Consider the following 19,932-nt stretch of genomic DNA (forward strand, 5'->3'; position numbering starts at 1 on the left):
TCTTAGCGACCCCATGGACTGCAGCCTACCAGGCTCCTCTGTCCATGGATTTTCCAGGCAAGAGTACTGGAGTGGGGTGCCATTGCCAGCCATGGAGACCTTTAAAAAACTTCTGGCCAAGGCCCCAGTCCTGGGGCATCCAAATTATGATCTACCCTTCGCCCTCTTTGTTCCTGAAAAAAGAGGGACTTACTAAGAGGACTAACCCAGCAACATGGTGGTTACTATCGACCAATAGAATATTATAGCCAATGGCTAGAGTTGGTAGCTAGGGGCCTTCCCCCTGCCTCTGGGCTGTCACAGAAGATAGTCAGGAGTCACCCTCTTACTATTGCTGTTCCTCACTCTGTGGAAGCCTTACTAAACTCTCATCACACACACCCATTATTCAGCAAGTTGATTAACTTCCCATGAGATTGTATTGTTCTCACTGAATGTAACTGTTCATGGATACAAGCTTAATCCAGCCACCTTGCTACCAAAGGAATCAGATGTCAATGATGAAAAACATGATTGTATTGTTTTTTTTAAAATATTTATTTGGCTGCTCTGGGTCTTAGTTGCAGCATGGGGATCTTTAGTTATGGCATGTGAACTCTTAGTTACAGCATGTGGGATCTAGTTCCCTGACCAGGGATTGAACCCAGGCCTCCTGCAATGGGAACACAGAGTCTTAGCCACCAGACCACCAGGGAAGTCCCCAATTGTATTGTTTTAACTGACACACTCTTATCTCCCAGGATCCATCTTCAATAAAGCCCTGTGGATAATCCTGCTTTTATAATATTTACTGATGGTTTGTATCTGCAGACATCTCATAGAAAGTAGCAGGATGGTTATGCTGTCATTTCTCCATTATCAGTCCTTGAGAAAGTTCCCTTACCTAATGGCTCTTTTGCCCAACAGGCTGAATTAATAGCACTAACAAGAGCCTGCCAGTGCCAAAAGGGAAATCCACTAAGAGTTATGCCCATAGCTGCTGCGCTTTTGGGGAAGCACTTGATTTTGGTGTGCTTTGGAAACAGAGGATTTTTAACATTCTCAGGGCAGCCTGTTAAAAACGGAAGACAAGATGCAGAATTAGTGGATGCGATTCTGCTACCAAGTGCCTTGGCTGTTATTAAGGTATCAGGTCACTGAGACCACAGAAACAAAAGGGAACTCTTTAGCCGATCGCACCACCAAGACAGCAGCTCTGCAGAATGGTAACAGTCAACTAACAGCTGTTTTTTTTCAGTCTCTCAGTAACCTTACTGACAGACACCCTGTTAAATTTTTAGGAAATGGCACCAAATGGAGAAAAAGGTGTGGAAACAAAAAGGAGGAAGATTTGACTCCAACAAAGGGCTCTGGGTAGGCCCAAATGGAAAGCCTATGCTTCCGTTTGGAGCTCAGTACCCCCATTTTACAATATATTCATGAGTTAACTCACTGGAACCCAGATAAGATGGTACCATGGGGTAAACAATATTTCTGGAAGCTTTCCTTCATCAAAGCTCAGATAATTTATTCTAAATGCACCACATGTCTAAAATACAACCCAGGAAAGCCATTACATAGTTTTCAGGCCACCCTTTTGAACTTTGGCAGACTGATTTTATCCAAATGCCCCCCACTCAAGGTTACCAGAATGTACTTGTCATGGTCTGCATGTTTTCACATCAGGTTGAGGTGCTCCCATGCAGAAGAGCCACTGTGCTAGTCGTTAGGCAAATTAATATTAGAGAGGGTAATTCCCATTTGGAGGGTTCTTACAAAAATGCATAGTGATAGGGGAACCAATTTTACTGGACGAATTGTCAGGAAATTTGCTAAATCTGGCCAATTACGCAGCATTCCTATTCTGCTTACCATCCCCTGTCCTCTGGGCTATTAGAAAGAACAAATGGAACAATTAAAAGTCATTTGGCTATAAAACTATAGATGCTTATTCCTTACCCTGGCCAAAGGCCCCTCCGCTGGTCCTCCTCAACCTAAGAAATATCATTTGTCTCCCAAGCGAGACCAATGAGACTGGATGAAGGACTGTATGAACCTGTATTATTAAAAGGGGACATGTTACAAATGTAAAAGCTCAAACTCTTAAAAGAACATTCTAAGCTTGTTTCTGAAGCTCATAAAAGTAATCTATCTTTGGATGAAGATCATATACTCCATGATCTACAACCTGAAGATTATGTATATCAGAAAAGACGTTAATTAAAGGAGCCAAACAACCCAGGTGGAAAGGCCCTCATCAGGAGCTCTTAACTAGTTCCTGTGCAGCAAAACTAAAGGGACCTGACGCTTAGATTCATATTTCCCACTTAAAAAGGGGCCCTGCACTGGACTGGTTTACAGAAAGACTGCTGACCTCAAACTTACTTTAAAACAACAGTCAAACAGAGGAGAAACTACACACCTACTGGACGAGAAGATGATGAAATCGGGAGTTGACAACCTGAGATCCTGGATCTGACCGTATGATCGTTAAGTGTTTCCCTGACTTCTTGGACCTTTGCATACAAATAAATTTTTTTTTTTAATCACGAGCAGGATCCTGTTAACTTTAAAAATCAATCCAGCTATTGGATTTGTGGCCAATTACCTATGTCTAGTAACTCTGGGTTACCTTGGTGGATTTCTCCTCTCCCAGGCTCTGATTGGATGGCCCTTAGGAAATTTATTTTAGAAGAAAGAAAATCCAGTCCTGTTCTAGCTACTAATATTACTAGGTGAGATTTCTTCACCTGGCCAATTAATAATATCTGCTCTGACTCTGACCATAAGTATGAATTTTCTTTTTTGACCACTCAAGTTCAATCAGAAAAATGACCTAAATCTCAATAAAAAACCATAACCTCCCATTTGTTAGAAGGAAACCTCCCACAATTATGGGATAGATTTATGTGGTTTACACCAGGGTATGGTCTATAAGGCTCCTCTATCTTGGAACAGTTAAATCATACTAAGGATGGTCAGCCTAGTAACATTAGAAAATCAGGGTGGGTGCCTTATGAACAATACCTACATATTATTATCCTTAGAGATAAGGACTGGTACAGTACAGACTGAGTCAGATGACCAGAGATTCAGTGGGCTGCACCTAAAGAAAGTCAGTAGATTTGTGGTACTAATATGTGGTCTTGGTTTGGACAGGTATCCCAGGATGGATAAGAAGATGTATCCTAGGATCCTCTTTGACTCAAAGTCATAGTGTAACAATTCAGAGGTGGTCCCAGCCAATTTACCATTGGTACGAGCCTGATGGGTGAAGAGATCTGTATTCTGCTAATATGATAATTTAACAGCTATTTTTGTGCCTTCAATAGGATTGAAAGATGTGTGTTCAGTCATATCTGACTCTTTGCAACTCCATGGACTAAATAGCCCACGAGGATCCTCTGTCCATGGAATTTTCCAGGCAAGAATACTAGAGCGAATTGCCATTTCCTTCTTCAGGGGATCTTCCCTGACACAGAGATCGAATCCACATCTCTTGCATCTCCTGCATTGGCAGGCAAATTCTTTACTACTAGTGCCACCTGGGAAGCCAAGCAGTCATATGAAAACCTTAACAAAATTTACTCAAGAGGCTTTACATGATAGTAATCAGAGTATTAACCTACTGAATTCTGAGGTCTCCACTGTTTTTCTCCAAACAGTGCTGCAAAATCACATGGCCCTTGACATCCTTACAACATTTCAGGGAGACACCTATGCCATAATTCATACTGAATGCTGTTTTCATACCTGATGAATCCTCTAATGTAACATGCTTAATGAACAATATGAAAAATCAGATTTCTGCCTTAAGTGACACGCTCCCTAGTCCTGATGACTTCTTCAAAAACTGGTTTGTAAAGGAAGCTCTTGGCTTAAATATTACAACTCTAGTAATGATATTAGATGTATCATTTGTATTTTGACTGTTTTACAAGATTATTGTTTCTTGCATTACCAAATGTGTGATTGAGGCTCCAATAAAAATAATGATGACCAGGTTACTTGAAGCTGTTGACCAGATATACAGTTCTATATGAGATCAATGATTGTAATCTAGTCAAGGCTATGGTTTTTCCAGTGGTCATGTATGGATGTGAGAGTTGGACTGTGAAGAAAGCTGAGCACTGAAGAATTGATGCTTTTGAACTGTGGTGTTGGAGAAGACTCTTGAGAGTCCCTTGGACTGAACCAGTCCATTCTAAAGGAGATCAGCCCTGGGATTTCTTTGGAAGGAATGATGCTAAAGCTGAAACTCCAGTACTTTGGCCACCTCATGGAAGAGTTGACTCATTGGAAAAGACTCTGATGCTGGGAGGGATTGAGGGCAGGAGGAGAAGGGGAAGACAGAGGATGAGATGGCATCACTGACTTGATGGACATGAGTCTGAGTGAACTCTGGGAGTTGGTGATGGACAGGGAGGCCTGGCGTGCTGCGATTCATGGGGTCGCAAAGAGTCGGACACAACTGAGCGACTGAACTGAACTGAACTCTAGATATGTAAAGAAGCAACAAGAGGGAATATAATATGTCTCTGAACCATAAGAGGCCAGTAAGACAGGTAGTCCAGAGACTTTTGGCTACTGTTAAAGCCTAGGCCAGTAATAACAGCACACTGAATGGCCTGTCAATGAAATCTTTGCCAGATCTGGGAATGAGAATTCCTAGCACTGTGGGATGAAATGCCTCCCAAACCATGACCAAATTTATTACTATGATGGGGTCCTGGCCACTAAAAATTGGCACTTGCCATTTGCCTCTATAAGGATTAAGCCACTGCAGTTGCTGACTTTCAACACACCCTGAAAGGAGTTCAGAATGAAGACCATGAATAAGGCACTCTGTGCTCTGGGAAAAACTGGCAGAACAGGTCTTCAGAAAGTTATATATTTTTAGGAGAAAATTTTAAGAGTCCAATTCTTACAGCTCATATCTAGAAAGCACTAAGATCACAAATGGTGATGTCTGCTCCTCATAACTAGCAGTAAGCTTCAAGAGAGTAGCAGCAACCTTCTGCAGAAATGTGTGCTTAATTGCACGTAACTCCCTCTTCACCAAAATCACATACATACTGACTTCCCCTTCCTCCACTACCTTTCTGGAGCAGTTTCTTAGGGCTATCTAAAATGCTGTCTCCCGGGCTATAGTCTTCAATTGGCCCCAAATAAAACTTAACTCATAGCTCTTGTGTTGTGCATTTTTTTTCTCAGTTGACAGTAATAACTGAGACTTAATAGAGGCGGACAATAAAAGTAAGAGGCTAATAAAGAAAACACAGCTTTTGGCTGCTCTGATTCACCCCACACATCAAGGGGACTCTAGAGGGCTGAGAAGCCTGGACAAACAGCCAAGAAGCCACCTGGGCCTGAACTAATGTTCCTTTTGTCAGCAGAAGTGTACTGGGAGGGAGAATGTCCTGAGCACCCTCCTGTGGGATGCCCAAGGGACAACCCCAACTGACCCCAGTTCCTCGAAAATCTCTCAGATGAGAGATTCCCACATACAAACTGAAGGGGATGAGTGCCTGCTAGCTTCCAGATCCCACTCAATCCATCCTCATTACATCAGCGGAGCTTCACGTCACCCTTGATGTGGCAGGGAGGAGAAATGAATGTCTTGTATACACTGGAGTTACCTGCTCTGTTCTGACTTGGCCAGCTCTCTCCGACCATGATATACTGCGATGGGAGTTGATAGACAGCCAAAAGTAGGGTAATTTACATCTCCCTTTGCCTGCAGAATTGGGCCCATTATTATTACACATTCCTTCTTGTATATGCCAGAATGCCCTGTCCCCCTCCTTGGGAGAGATTTGCTAAATAAGTTAGGAACAAGTATGTTCAGGTGGTACAGTGGTAAAGAACCTGCCTGTCAATGCAGGAGACACAAGAAACTAGGGTTTGATTCCTGGGTCGGGAAGATCCTATGGAGGAAGAAATGGCAACCCACTCCAAGCCTGGAAAATTCCATGAACAGAGGAGTCTGGTGGGCTACAGTCCATGGGGTCCCAAAGAGTTGGACATGACTGAGCAATGGAGCACACATTTCTTAGGACAAGGTGAAGTCCAAGGAGGTAAAGAATCTGAATAGAGAATGCATATTAGGAGCTCCAGATGACCTACCAGTTGGGCATCAAAATTCCCCAAGACATCCCCAAGAAATCAGAGAACAGGTGGATCCTGCAGTTTGGGATACCTCAGTGTCAGAAAGGGCAAAACAGGTTCCTCTGATAGAAATAAGATGAAGGCCTGGGGGAAAACACCCCTGCAAGAGATAATATCCTTTAAAGCCTGAGGCCCTGAGAGGGATCCAACTTCGGCTCACCAAATTCCATAAAATATGGACTCTTTAGGCCCTGCCAATCCCCTTGTGTCACCCTGATCCTCCCCATTCAGAAGGCTCACAGGGAAGATTGGTTTGCTCAAGACTTATGAGTAGTGAATGAGGCAGTCATCCCTATTCACCCACTAGTGACAAACCCATATGCCCTCCTCAACCAAGTGCCAGGGATAACCCAGTATTTCTCAATTTTGGACCTCAGAGATGCATTTCTGTATTCCCTGACCTCCAGACTCTTAAAGCCTTTTTGCCTTTGAATGTTGTTGTTATATAGTCCCTCAGTCATGTCTGACTCTTGGCGACCCCATGGACTATAGCCCACCAGGCTCCTCTGTCCATGGGATTGTCCAGGCAAGAATACTGGAGTGGGTTGCCATTTCCTTCTCCAGGTGCCTTTGAATGGAGGGACCCATTTGCCCTGGAGGCTACCCAATATACCTGGACAGTGCTTCCATAGGGTTTTCCATAGGGTTTCCCCATCTTTCTGGAAATGTGTTAGCAAGGGAGCGGAGGGAAATGAGCCTTGAGAAGGGAACTCTGCTACAAAAAGTTGATGATTGATTGATAAGTAGTGTAACAAAGCAAGATTCAGATCAAAACACTGTTAAAGTCCTAAGTTTTCTGGCAAAAAGGGGATGTAAAGTCTCCCAGACCAAAGGTCAGATCTCATAGTATTTAGGATTTGTTTTGACCCCTGGGGCACGAGCTCTGGCCATAGATTGAAAGCAGCAATGAGGGCATTACCACCTCCAACCACAAAGAGGTGGATCAGAGGCTTTCTAGGGATGCTGGGTTCTGTCCTATCTGGACTCCAGATCATGGCTTTGTACCAAAACCCCAACTTCCCTGGTGGCTCATGGGTAAAGAATCAGCCTGCCAATGCAAGAGACACAGGTTCGATCCCCGGGTTGGAAAGATCCCCTAGAGAAGAAAATGGCAACCTACTCCGGTATTCTTGCCAGGGAAATCCCATGGACAGAGGAGCCTGGTAGGCTACAGTGAACAGGGTCACAAAGAGTCAGAGACGACTAAGCGACTAAGGACATACATACAGCAAAACCCCAATATGATGCTCTAAAGGGAGGAGAAAGGGAACCTCTTCAGTGGATTAAGGACCACCAGCAGGCTTTTAAGACTCTAAAGACTGAGCTGAGTAAAGCACCAGCAACAGGGCTTCCAAATTTGGACAATCCCTTTACCCTATACATTCATGACAGCACTAGGAGTTCTGGCCCAAAGGTTGGACCAAAACAGAGACCAATGGCTCTGGGATGGCCAAGCTTCCTGCAGGCAGTAGCAGCCACAGCTGTTGGTTAATGAGCTTCCAAGTTCACCCTGGGACAACACTTAGATGGATTAACCCGTCATCAGGTACAATCCGGAGATGGCAATGGCACCCCACTCCAGTACTCTTGCCTGGAAAATCCCATGGACAGAGGACCCTGGTAGGCTACAGTCCGTGGGGTCACTAAGCGTTGGACATGACTGAGGGACTTCACTTTCACTTTTCACTTTCATGCATTGGAGAAGGAAATGGCAACCCACTCCAGTGTTCATGCCTGGAGAATCCCAGGGATGGGGGAGCCTGGTGGGCTGCTGTCTATGGGGTCTCACAGAGTCGGACACAACTGAAGTGACTTAGCAGCAGCAGCAGCAGGTACAATCTGTGCTGGAGATCAAAGGACATCATTGGTTGACTAGGGGAAGGTTAATAGATGTCAGGCTCTCTTAATGGATACCCCCAACATTCCCTTAAAGTTGTGTCAAACCTTGAACCTTGCAACTGTGCTTCCAGCTGTTAAGAATGGAAATATGTTGCATCAGTGTATAGAGACCATAGAAAAAAGTTACTCCAGCAGGTCTGATCATTTACATGAACCTTTTGACAGCCCTGAGGACAAATGGTTTATTGACGGGAGTGGTTTTACAGCCATGGTAACCTGAAAGGCAGTGTATGCCATGTCGGTCTAGTTGAAGGCACAGAAGCCAAGGCCCTGACACCCAGACATCGTCTGAGCTAATTGTATGAACGAGAGTTTTGCAATCAGGGAAGGAGAAAAAATTAAATATTTTTACTGACTCTAAACATGAGTTCCATGCTGCTGCCACATGCTCTCGGGGAAGGCACCAGCCACCACACCTACTCCTCCAATTAAGGGAATAATGGTCAGCACATGCTGAGGAAAAATGAAACAGACATCCATACTAAAAACAGCCTTCAGACCAAAAATATTAAACCCATGCAAGCTACATGTGCAGGATCTCACACAAAAATAGCTCTCTGAGACTACAGTAGATAATTGTTTTTTCCTAAACTCAGAGTAAGAGAAATATAAGAAAAAAATGAAGAAGCAAAGGAACCGCTCCCAGTTAAAAGATCAAGAGAATTTCCCTGAAAGAACAACGGAACAGATCTCTTCAGTCTGACAAGACACCCAGTTCAAAAAGGAGACAGTGAAACTACTGAAAGAATTAAGAATGTCTACTGACAGAACCTCTTGATGAGGGTAAAGAAGGATAGTAAAAAAGCCAGCTTGAAACTAAATATTAAAAAAAAAAAAAAAAACTAAGATCATGGCATCCGGCCCCATTACTTCATGGCAAATAGTAGGGGAAATGGTGGAAACTGACAGATTTCGTCTTCTTGCACTCTAAAATCACTGAGCATGACTGCAGCCATGAAATCTGAAAAGGATTGCTTCTTGGCAGGAAAGCAATAACAAACTTAGTGTGTTGAAAAGCAGAGACATCACTCTGCCGACAAAGGTCTGTAAAGTCAAGGCCACGGTCTTCCCAGTGGTCATGTACCATTGTGAGAGCTGGAACATAAAGAAGGCAGAGAGCCAAAGAATTGATGCCTTTGAACTGTGGGGCCGGAGAAGACTAACAAAGAGATCAAACCAGTCAATCTTAAAGGAAATTAATCATGAATATTTGTTGGAAGGACTGATGCTGAAGCTCCAGTATTTTGATCGTCTGATATGAACAGCCAACTCATTGGAAAAGACCCTGACGCTGGGAAATATTGAGGGCAAAAGGATGAGAGGGCATCAGAGGTTGAGATGGCTGGATGGCATTACCAATGCAATGGATGTGAACTTGGGCAAACTCCAGGAGAGAAGAGTAAGGGACAGGGAGGCCAGGCATGCTGCAGTCCATGGGGTCACAAAGAGTCAGACATGACTGAGCAACTGAACAACAACAACATTGACAGAAATGCAGATTAGTGGTTCAAGATGGCAGAGTAGAAGGCCATGCGCTCATCTCCTGTGAGAGCACCAAAATTGCAACTAGCTGTTGAACAACCATCAACAGGAGGACACTGGAATCCACCAAAAAAAGATACCCCACATCCAAAGACACAGGAGAAACTGCAACAAGACTGTAGGATGGGCACAATCATGATAAAAATCAAATCCCATATCTTCTGGGTGGGCAACCCACAAACTGGAGAACAATAATACCAAAGAAATTCTCCCACTGTTGTGAAGGTTCTTCTTAGTTCCACATCAGGCTTCCCAGCCTGGGGATCCAACAAAGGGAATGGGAATCTCCAAGGAATCTGACTTTGAAAGTCAGTGGGATTTAATTACAGGACTTCATATGACTGGGGGAAATGGACTCCTTTCTTGGAGCACACAAACAAAACCTTGCATGCACCAAGACCCAGGGGAAAGGAGCAGTAACCCCACAGGAGACTGAACCAGCACGCCAGGCCTCCCTGTCCATCACCAACTCCTGGAGTCCACCCAAATCCATGTCCATTGAGTCGATGATGCCATCCGACCATCTCATTCTCTGTCATCCCCTTCTCCTCCTGCCCTCAATCTTTCCCAGCATCAGTGTCTTTTCCAGTGAGTCAACTCTTTGCATGAGGTGGCCAAAGTATTGGAGTTTCAGCTTTAGCATCAGTCCTTCCAATGAACACCCAGGACTGATCTCCTTTAGGATGGACTGGTTGGATCTCCTTGTGCTCCAAGGGACTCTCAAGAGTCTTCTCCAACACCACAGTTCCAAACCATCAATTCTTTGGTGCTCAGCTCTCTTTATAGTCCAACTCTCACATCCATACATGACTACTGGAAAAACCATAGCCTTGACTAGATGGACCTTTGTTGACAAAGTAATTATAACTTTCTTTCCAAGGAGTAAGCGTCTTTTAATTTCATGGCTGCAATCACCATCTGCAGTGATTTTAGAGCCTCCCAAAATAAAGTCTGACACTGTTTCCACTGTTTCCCCATCTATTTGCATGAAGTGATGGGACTGGATGCCATGATCTTAGTTTTCTGAAAGTTGAGCTTTAAGCCAACTTTTTCACTCTCCTTTTTTACTTTCTTCAAGAGGCTTTTTAGTTCTTCTTCAGACAGAAAGCCAAATTTTAAACAAATGAAAGCAATATAAAAGACCTATGCCAATCTATGCATAATAGAGATTCCAGAAGGAGAAGAGGAAAGGGGATAAAAAATGCACTTGAAGAAATTATGGCTGAAAACTTCCAAACCTAAAGAAGGAAACAGATATCTAGGTACAGGAAGCACAGAGGGTCCCAAACAAGATGAACCCAAATAGACCTACACCAAGACACATTATAATTGAAATGGTATAAGTTAAAGAGAATTCTAAAGGCAGCCAGAGAAAAACAGTTAATTACAAGGGAACTCCCATAAAGCTATCAACTGATTCCTGAACAGATATGTTACAAGCAAGAAGGGAGGGTCAAGACATATTTAAAGTCCTGAAAGGAAGAATCTGCAACCTAGGATATTCTACTCAACAAGATTATAATTTAGAATAGAAGAAGAGATAAAGAATTTCTCAGACAAGCAAAAATTAAAGAACACAACAGCACTACTAAATCGGACAGAAATATTGAAAGGTCTTCTCTAAATAGAAAAGAAGCAAGAAGCTATAGGAAAGAGAAAACCATAATTGGAAAGTAAATCACTTAAATAAGCCAGCAGACAGATTTTTAAATTTTAAAAATCTTGTGAAAAGCAATGATTACCACAATGAAAACCAAAATAATAAACATAAAGATGTAAAAGAAGATATCAAAACCATAAAATGTGAGGTAGGAGAGTAATAAAATGTAGTCTTTTTTTTAAAGAATGTGTTTAAGCCTAAATGACCATAATCCCAAAGAAAGGCAATGCCAAAGAATCCTCAAACTACCGCACAGTTGCACTCATCTCACATGCTAGTAAAGTAATGCTCAAATTTCTCCAAGCCAGGCTTCAGCAATACATGAACCGTGAACTTCCAGATGTTCAAGCTGGTTTTAGAAAAGGCAGAGGAACCAGAGATAAAATTGCCAACATCTGCTGGATCATCGAAAAAGGAAGAGAGCTCCAGAAAAACATCTATTTCTGCTTGATTGACTATGCCAAAGCCTTTGACTGTGTGGATCACAATAAACTGTGGAAAATTCTGAAAGAGATGGGAATACCAGACCACCTGACCTGCGTCTTGAGAAACCTATATGCAGGTCAGGAAGCAACAGTTAGAACTGGACATGGAACAACAGACTGGTTCCAAATAGGAAAAGGAGAATGTCAAGGCTGTATATTGTCATCCTGCTTATTTAACTTATATGCAGAGTACATCATGAGAAACGCTGGGCTGGAAGAAGCACAAGCTGGAATCAAGATTGCCAGGAGAAATACCGATAACCTCAGATATGCAGATGACACCTTATTGCAGAGAGTGAAGAACTAAAAAGCCTCTTGATGAAAGTGAAAGTGGAGAGTGAAAAATTTGGCTTAAAGCTCAACATTCAGAAAACTAAGATCCTGGCATCCAGTCCCATCACTTCATGGGAAATAGATGGGGAAACAGTGGAAACAGTGTCAGACTTTATTTTTCTGGGCTCCAAAATCACTGCAGATGGTGACTGCAGCCATGAAATTAAAAGACGCTTACTCCTTGGAAGGAAATTTATGACCAACTTAAATAGCATATTCAAAAGCAGAGACATTACTTTGCTGACAAAGGTCCGTCTAGTCAAGGCTATGGTTTTTCCAGTGGTCATGTATGGATGTGAAAGTTGGACTGTGAAGAAAGCTGAAAGCCGAAGAATTGATGCTTTTGAACTGTGGTGTTGGAGAAGACTCTTGAGAGTCCCTTGGACTGCAAGGAGATCCAACCAGTCCATTCTAAAGGAGATCAGTCCTGGGTGTTCTTTGGAAGGACTGATGCTAAAGCTGAAACTCCAGTACTTTGGTCACCTCATGCGAAGAGTTGACTCATTGGAAAAGACTCTGATGCTGGGAGAGATTGGGGGCAGGAGGAGAAGGGGACAACAGAGGATGAGATGGCTGGATGGCATCACCGACTCGATGGACGTGAGTCTGAGTGAACTCTGGGAGTTGGTGATGGACAGGGAGGCCTGGTGTGCTGCAATTCATGGGGCCGCAAAGCGTCAGATACAACTGAGGGACTGAACTGAACTGATAATGCAAGTAGATATGGGAAGGAATTAACATACTTCAAAAACAGGGCAACCACAAGTCAGCAACATATGACAAACTCATAAAAATGAAAGTGAGCACAAGCATAAAATAGAAAGAAGTTATCAAACCACCAGAGAAAAAAACAAAAAGAAAGAAATGAAATGCAGAATCAACAAGAAAACAAGGTTCAAAAAAGCAATAAATATATATTTATCAATTTTTATCGAAATGTCAATGCACTAAATGCTCTAATTGAAAAACACAGAGTGGCAGATTGAATAAGAAAACAAAAGCCTACTGTATACTGTCTACAAGAGGCCCACTTCAGGGGAACATACACACATACATTGAACATTGAGGGGATGGAAAAACAGATTTCATGTGAACAAAAAGGACAAAAGAGTGGGGGTTGGAGCACTTGTATTAGACAAAACAGACTTTGAAACAAAGGCCACAAAGAAAAAGGACACTATACAATGATAAAAGGATCAATATAAGAAGAGGATATTATAGTTGTCAACATATATGCAACCCAACCTAGGAACACTCAAATGCATAAACAAATACTAACAGATGTAAAAGGGGAAACTGGCAGGTATACAATAATAGTGGAAGAATTTAACACCCACCCTGACATCAACGGACAGATCTTCTAGACAGAAAAACAAGAAGGCAACAGAGATCCTAAATGATACAATAGTTAGACTTAGCTGATAATTTCAGGACATTACATCCAAAAAACCCAGAGTGGCAGATTGAATAAGAATATTCTTTTCAAGTATACTTGGAACATCCCCTGGGATAGACCACATACTAGGGCAGAAACAAATCTCAATAAATTTAAGAATACAGAAATCATTTTAAGCATCTTTTCTGACAACAATGGCATGAAATTAGAAGTCAGTCACAGAAAAAGAAAATGATAAAAAACTGATTACATGGAGACTAAATGACATGATACTGATGAAACCAATGAGTCAACAATGAAATCTAAGAGCAATTGAAAAAAATAACTTGAAACAAATGACAATGAAAGCAACCATACAAAATCTATGAGATGCAGCAAAAGTGGTTCCCAGAGAGAAGTTCAAAGTGATACAGGCTTTCCTCAAACAAACAAACAAAAAAACAAACCAAGAAAAATCTCAATTAAATAACATAACCTACCACCTGAAATAATTAGAAAAAGAACAACAAACAAAACCTAAAGGCAACAGAAGAAAGGAAATAGTGAAGATCAGAGAGGAAATGAAATAGAGATTAAAAGAACAATAGGAAAAAAATCAATAAACCTACTTTAGGAGACAAAAAACTTGTACGCAAAAAACTATAAAACAATGAGGAAAGAAATCAAAGATGACTAAATGGAGAGAGATACTATGTTCTTGAATTGGAAGAATAAATATTGTGAAAATGACTGTACTATCCCAAACACTCTACAGATTCAGTGCAATCCCTATTAAATTACTAATGACATTTTTCACAGAACTAGAACAAAAAATTTTACAATTTGTTTGTTAACACAAAAGACTCTGAATAGCCAAAGCAATCTTGAGAAAGAAAGATGGACTTGGAGGAATCAACCTCCCTGACTTCAGACTATACCACAAAGCTACAGTAATCAAGACAGTATGGCACTGGCACAAAAACAGAAACACAGTTCAATGGAACAGGACAGAAATCTCAGAGATAAACCTATGCATCTATGGGCACTTTACCTTTGACCAAAGAGGCAAGAATATATAATGGAGAAAAGACAGCCTCTTCAATAAGTGGTGCCAGGAAAACTGAACAGCTACATGTAAAAGAATGAAATTAGAACACTTCCTAACACCACATACAAAAATAAACTCAAAATGATGAAAGACCTAAATGTAAGGCCAGACACTATAAAACTCTTAGAGGACAACAAAGGCAGGACACTCTTTGTCATAAATCACAGCAAGATCTTCTTTGACCCACCTCCAGGAGTAATGGAAATAAAAATAAAAATAAACAAATGGGATCTAATTAAACTTAAAAGCTTTTGCACAACAAAGGAGACCATAAACAAAATGAAAAGACAACCCTAAGAATGGAAGAAAATAATTGCAAATGAAGCAACTGACAAAGGTTTATAATCTCCAAAATATACAAGCAGTTCATGCAGCTCAATATCAGAAAAACAAACAACCCAATCAAAATTGGGTAGAAGACCTAAAAAGAAATGTCTTCAAAGAAGACATACATACAGACGGCCAACAAAAACATGAAAAGATGCTCAACATTGCTCATTATTAGAGAATTGTGAATCAAAACCACAATGAGCTATCACCTCACATGGATCAAAATGGTCATTATCAAAAAAATCTACAGACTGAATCCCGGAGAGGATGTGAAGAAAAGGGAATCCTCTTTCACTGTTGGTGGGAAAGTAAATTGATACAGCCACTATGGAGAACAGTATGAAGACTCCTTAAGAAACTAGGAATAAAACTACCATATGACCCAGTAAACCCACTACTGGGCATATACCCTGAGAAAACCATAATTGAAAAAGACACATGTACCCCAGTGTTCATTGCAGCACTATTTACAACAGCTCTTGAGGAGGAAATGGCAACCCACTCCAGTATTCTTGCCTGGAGAATCCCATGGACAGAGGAGCCTGGCAGTCCATGGGGTCACAAAGAATTGGACATGACTTAGCAACTATACAGATTTACAATAGCCAGGATATGGAAGCAACCTAGATAGCTATCAACCGATGAACAGATAAAGATAATGTGGTACATATATAAAATGGAATATTACTCAGCCTTAATAAAAAGGAATGAAACTGGGTCATTTGTAGTGATGTGGGTGAACCTAGAGTCTGTCACACAGAGTGAATTAAGTCAGACAGAGAAAAACAAATTTTTTATATTAAAACACATATATGTAATCTAGAAAAATGGTGCTGAGGAACCTATTTGCAGGGCAGGAATGGAGATGCAGTTGTAGAGAATGGACTTGTGGACACAATGGGGAAAACAGGGTGGGATGAATTGAAAGAGCTGAAAGGGTTGCACTGACATATACGAATACTACCAAAAACAGACAGCTAGTGGAAAGCTGCTGTACAACACAGGGAGCTCAACTCAGTACTCTGTGAGGACCTAGAGGGGTGGGGTGGGGGTGGGGGGGAGGCTCAAGAGGGAGGGGGTGTATGTATACTTATAGCTGATTTATGTTGTTGTACAGCAGAAACTAATGCAACGTTGTAAAGCAATTATCCTCCAAGTAAAAACAATTTTTTTAAATAAAATCTTTTGTCAGTTGCCATTTGGAAAACCAAAAACTAAAATAAAATTAAAACAAAATCTTTGTCAAGGAAAAAACAAAAATAATAAAATAGAACAGTTAGACTCAGTTGATGTTTTATAGCATTATATCCAAAAAATCAAGAGTCACACTCTTTTCAAGTGCATATCAAACATTCTAGATTGACCATATATTAGAGCAGAAATAAGGTTCTACAAACTTAAGAGAATAGAAATTGTTTCAAGTATCTTTTCTGACCATGATGGCATGAAACTATTAATAGAAATCAACCACAGAAAAAGGAATGAGGGAAAAAATTGATTACATAGAGACTAAACAATATGCTACTAAAAAGCCAATTTGTCAACAGTGCAAACAAAAAGGAAATTTAAAAATACCTTGAGACAAATGACCATGAAAACACAGCCATGCAAAATTTATTGGATGTAGCAAATGCAGTTCTTAGAGGGAAGTTCATATAGGCCTTCCTCAAAAAAACAGAAAATTTTCAAATAACTTAACCCTACTACCTAATAGAATTAGAAACAGAAGAACAAATAAGATCCAAAGTCAGCAGAATTAAGGATAGACAAAGATCAGAGATGAAATAAATAACATACAGATTTTAAAAAATAGAAACAAGTCAATAAAACCAACAGTTGGTTCTTTGAAATGGTAAATCAATTTGATAAACCTCTGGCCAGGCTCACCAAGAAGAAGAGAGAGAACACCCAATTAAACAAAATAAGAAATGAAGAGGGGGAAATAACAACTGATATCACAGAAATGCAAAAACTATAAGAGAATACTGTGAATAATCATATGCAAAAAAACTAGATGACATAGAATAAATGGACAAGTTTCTAAAAACATACAATCCATCCAAAATTGAACCAAGAAGAAATAATTTGAACAGACTGATCTGTAGAAGTGAAATAGAATCTGTGAAAAAAGAAAAAAATATAAAAAACTTTTTACAAACATAAGTCTAGGACCAGATGACTTCACAAGTGAATTCTGCTAAACAAAGAATAACTTATATTTACCCTCAAACTTTTCCAAAAGATTGAAGAGGAACAAAAGCATTCTATGAGGCCATCTTCACCCTCATACCAAAACCAGACAAAGGCACCACCAAAAAAAGAAAATTACAGGCCAGTATCTTTGATGAATATGGATGCAAAAAGTCTCACAAAGTATCAGCAAACCAAATGTAACAACACAGAAGGAGCATACCCCACTGCCAAATTGGATTCACCCCAGAGTCATAAGGATGGTCCAGCGTATGCAAATCAGTCAATGTGATAGATCACAATAAAAGACCAAAACCACACGATCATCTCAACAGATTCAGAAAAACACTTGATAAATTCAACCCCATGCATGATAAAAATTCTTAACAAAGTGGATATAGAGGGTACATATCTCAACATTAAAAAAAAAACAAAACTACTTATGAGAAAATGACAGTCAATAGAATAGTCAATGGTGAAAAGCTGAAAGCCTTCCCAGCTAAAATCTGGAACAAGACATTCTCACCATTTTCAACATAGTATTGGAGGGCCTAGCCACAGACAAGGAAAAGAAATAATAAGTATCCACATTAAGGGAAGAGGTAAAACTGTCATTGTATGCAGATGATATGATATTATATACAGAAAACCCTAAAAACTCTACACAAAAGCAACTAGAACTGATAAACTGCAGATGGTGACTGTAGCCATGGAATGAAAAGATGCTTGCTCCTTGGAAGAAAAGCTGTGACAAACCTAGACTGTGTATTAAAAAGCAGAGACATCACTTTGCCTACAAAGGTCTATTTAGACAAAGCTACGGTTTTTCCAGTAATCGTGTACAGATGTGAGAGTTGGACCATAAAGAAGGCTGAGCACCGAAGATTTGATTTTGAATTATGGTGCTGGAGAAGACTCTTGAGAGTTCCTTGGACTGCAAGGAGATCAAATCAGTCAATCCTAAAGGAAATCAACCCTGAATATTCATTGGAAGGACTGATGCTGAAGCTGAAGTTCCAATACTCTGGCCACCTGATGTGAAGAACTGACTCACTGGAAAAGACCCTGTTGCTGGGAAAGATTGAAGGCAGGAGGAGAAGGGGACGACAGAGGATGAGATGGTTGGATGGCATCACCAACTCAATGGACATGAATTTGGATGAACTCTGGGAGTTGGTTACCTAAATCAATAGATTTAATTTGATCCCTATCAAATTACACATGAAATTTTTCACAGAACTAAAACAAATAATCCAAAAATTTATATGGAACCATGAAAGACCCAGAATTGCCATAGAAATCTTGAGGAAAAAGAACAAAGCAGGAGGCATAATCCTCCCAGACTTCAGATAATACTGCTACAGTAAGCAAACCACATGGTATTGGCACAAAAACAGACATAAGGGTCAGTGGAATAGAATGAGAGCCCAGAAATAAACCCACACATCTAAGGCCAATTACTCTTCAACAAAGGAGGAAGAGTATACAATGTGGAAATGACGATCTGTTCAGCAAGTGGTATTGGGAAAGCTGCATAGGCACCCATGTAAATCAGTAAAGTTAGAGCACACCCTCCCACATACACAAAAATAAACTCAATTGGATTATAAGCTTAAATATGAGACATGACACTATAAAACTCCTAGAAGAGTACATAGCAATTATACTCTCTGTTTTAATCCTACTAGTTTTCCTAGGTGAGTCTTCCGAGGCAGTACAAATAAAAGCAAAAATGGGACTTCCCTGGTGGCACAATGCATAAAAATCTGCCTGACAATGCAGGGCACATGGGTTTGATTCCTGCTCTGGGAAGATTCCACACACCATGGGGCAACTAAGCCCACACACCACAGCTACTAAACCCGTGTGCCTAAAGCCTGTGCTGTGCAGCAAGAGAAGCCACTGCAAGGAGAAGCCTGCGCACTGCAATGAAGAGAAGCACCCCCTTGCGGCAACAAGAGAAAGCTGGCGCAAAGCAACGAAGACCCAGAGAAACCAAAAAGAAAGAAACAAATAAAGAGCAAAAATAAATGGGACATAATCAAACCTAGAAACCTCTGTACAGCAAAGGAAACCATCCACAACATAAAAAGACAACCTAAAGATTGGGAGAAAATATTTGTAAATGATGTGACCGACAAGGGCTTAATTTCCAAAATATACAAATAGCTCAAACAACTCAACAACAACAAAAAACCTCCCAGTTGAAAAGTCTGCAGAAGACCAAGACATTTCTCCAAAGGAGACATACAGTTGGCCAACAGGCACATGAAAAAGATGCTCAGCATCTCTAATTATTAGGGAAATGCAAATCAAAACTATAATGAGGTGCTACCTCACACCAGTCAAAATGGCCATCATCAAAAACCTACAAATAACAAATGCTCCAATATCTGAGAAAAAGGAACTTTCTAAATACTGGTGGGAATGTAAGTTGGTTTAGCCATTATGGAAAACAGTATAAAAGTTCCTTAAAAAGCTAAAAACAGAGTTGCCATATGATCCAGCAATTCTACCTCTGGGCATATATCCAGACAAAACTATAATTTAAAAAGGTACCTTCACCCCAATGTTCACTGCAGCACTATTTACAATAGCCAGGAGAAAGCAACCTAAATGTCCATCAACAGATGAATGGATAAAGAAGATGTGGTACACGTACCCAATGGAATACTATACAACCATAAAAAGAATGAAATAATGCCATTTGCAGCAACAGGGATGAATTATTGTACTAGGGGATTAACATACTACATGAATAAATCAGAAAGACAAATATTGCATGGTATCACTTATATGTGGAATCTGAAATATGACACAAATGAACTTACCTGCATAACAGAAATAGACTCACAGACATATA

This window comes from Bos indicus x Bos taurus, chromosome 2 (assembly GCF_003369695.1).
Source record: "Bos indicus x Bos taurus breed Angus x Brahman F1 hybrid chromosome 2, Bos_hybrid_MaternalHap_v2.0, whole genome shotgun sequence".
Lineage (NCBI taxonomy): Eukaryota > Metazoa > Chordata > Mammalia > Artiodactyla > Bovidae > Bos > Bos indicus x Bos taurus.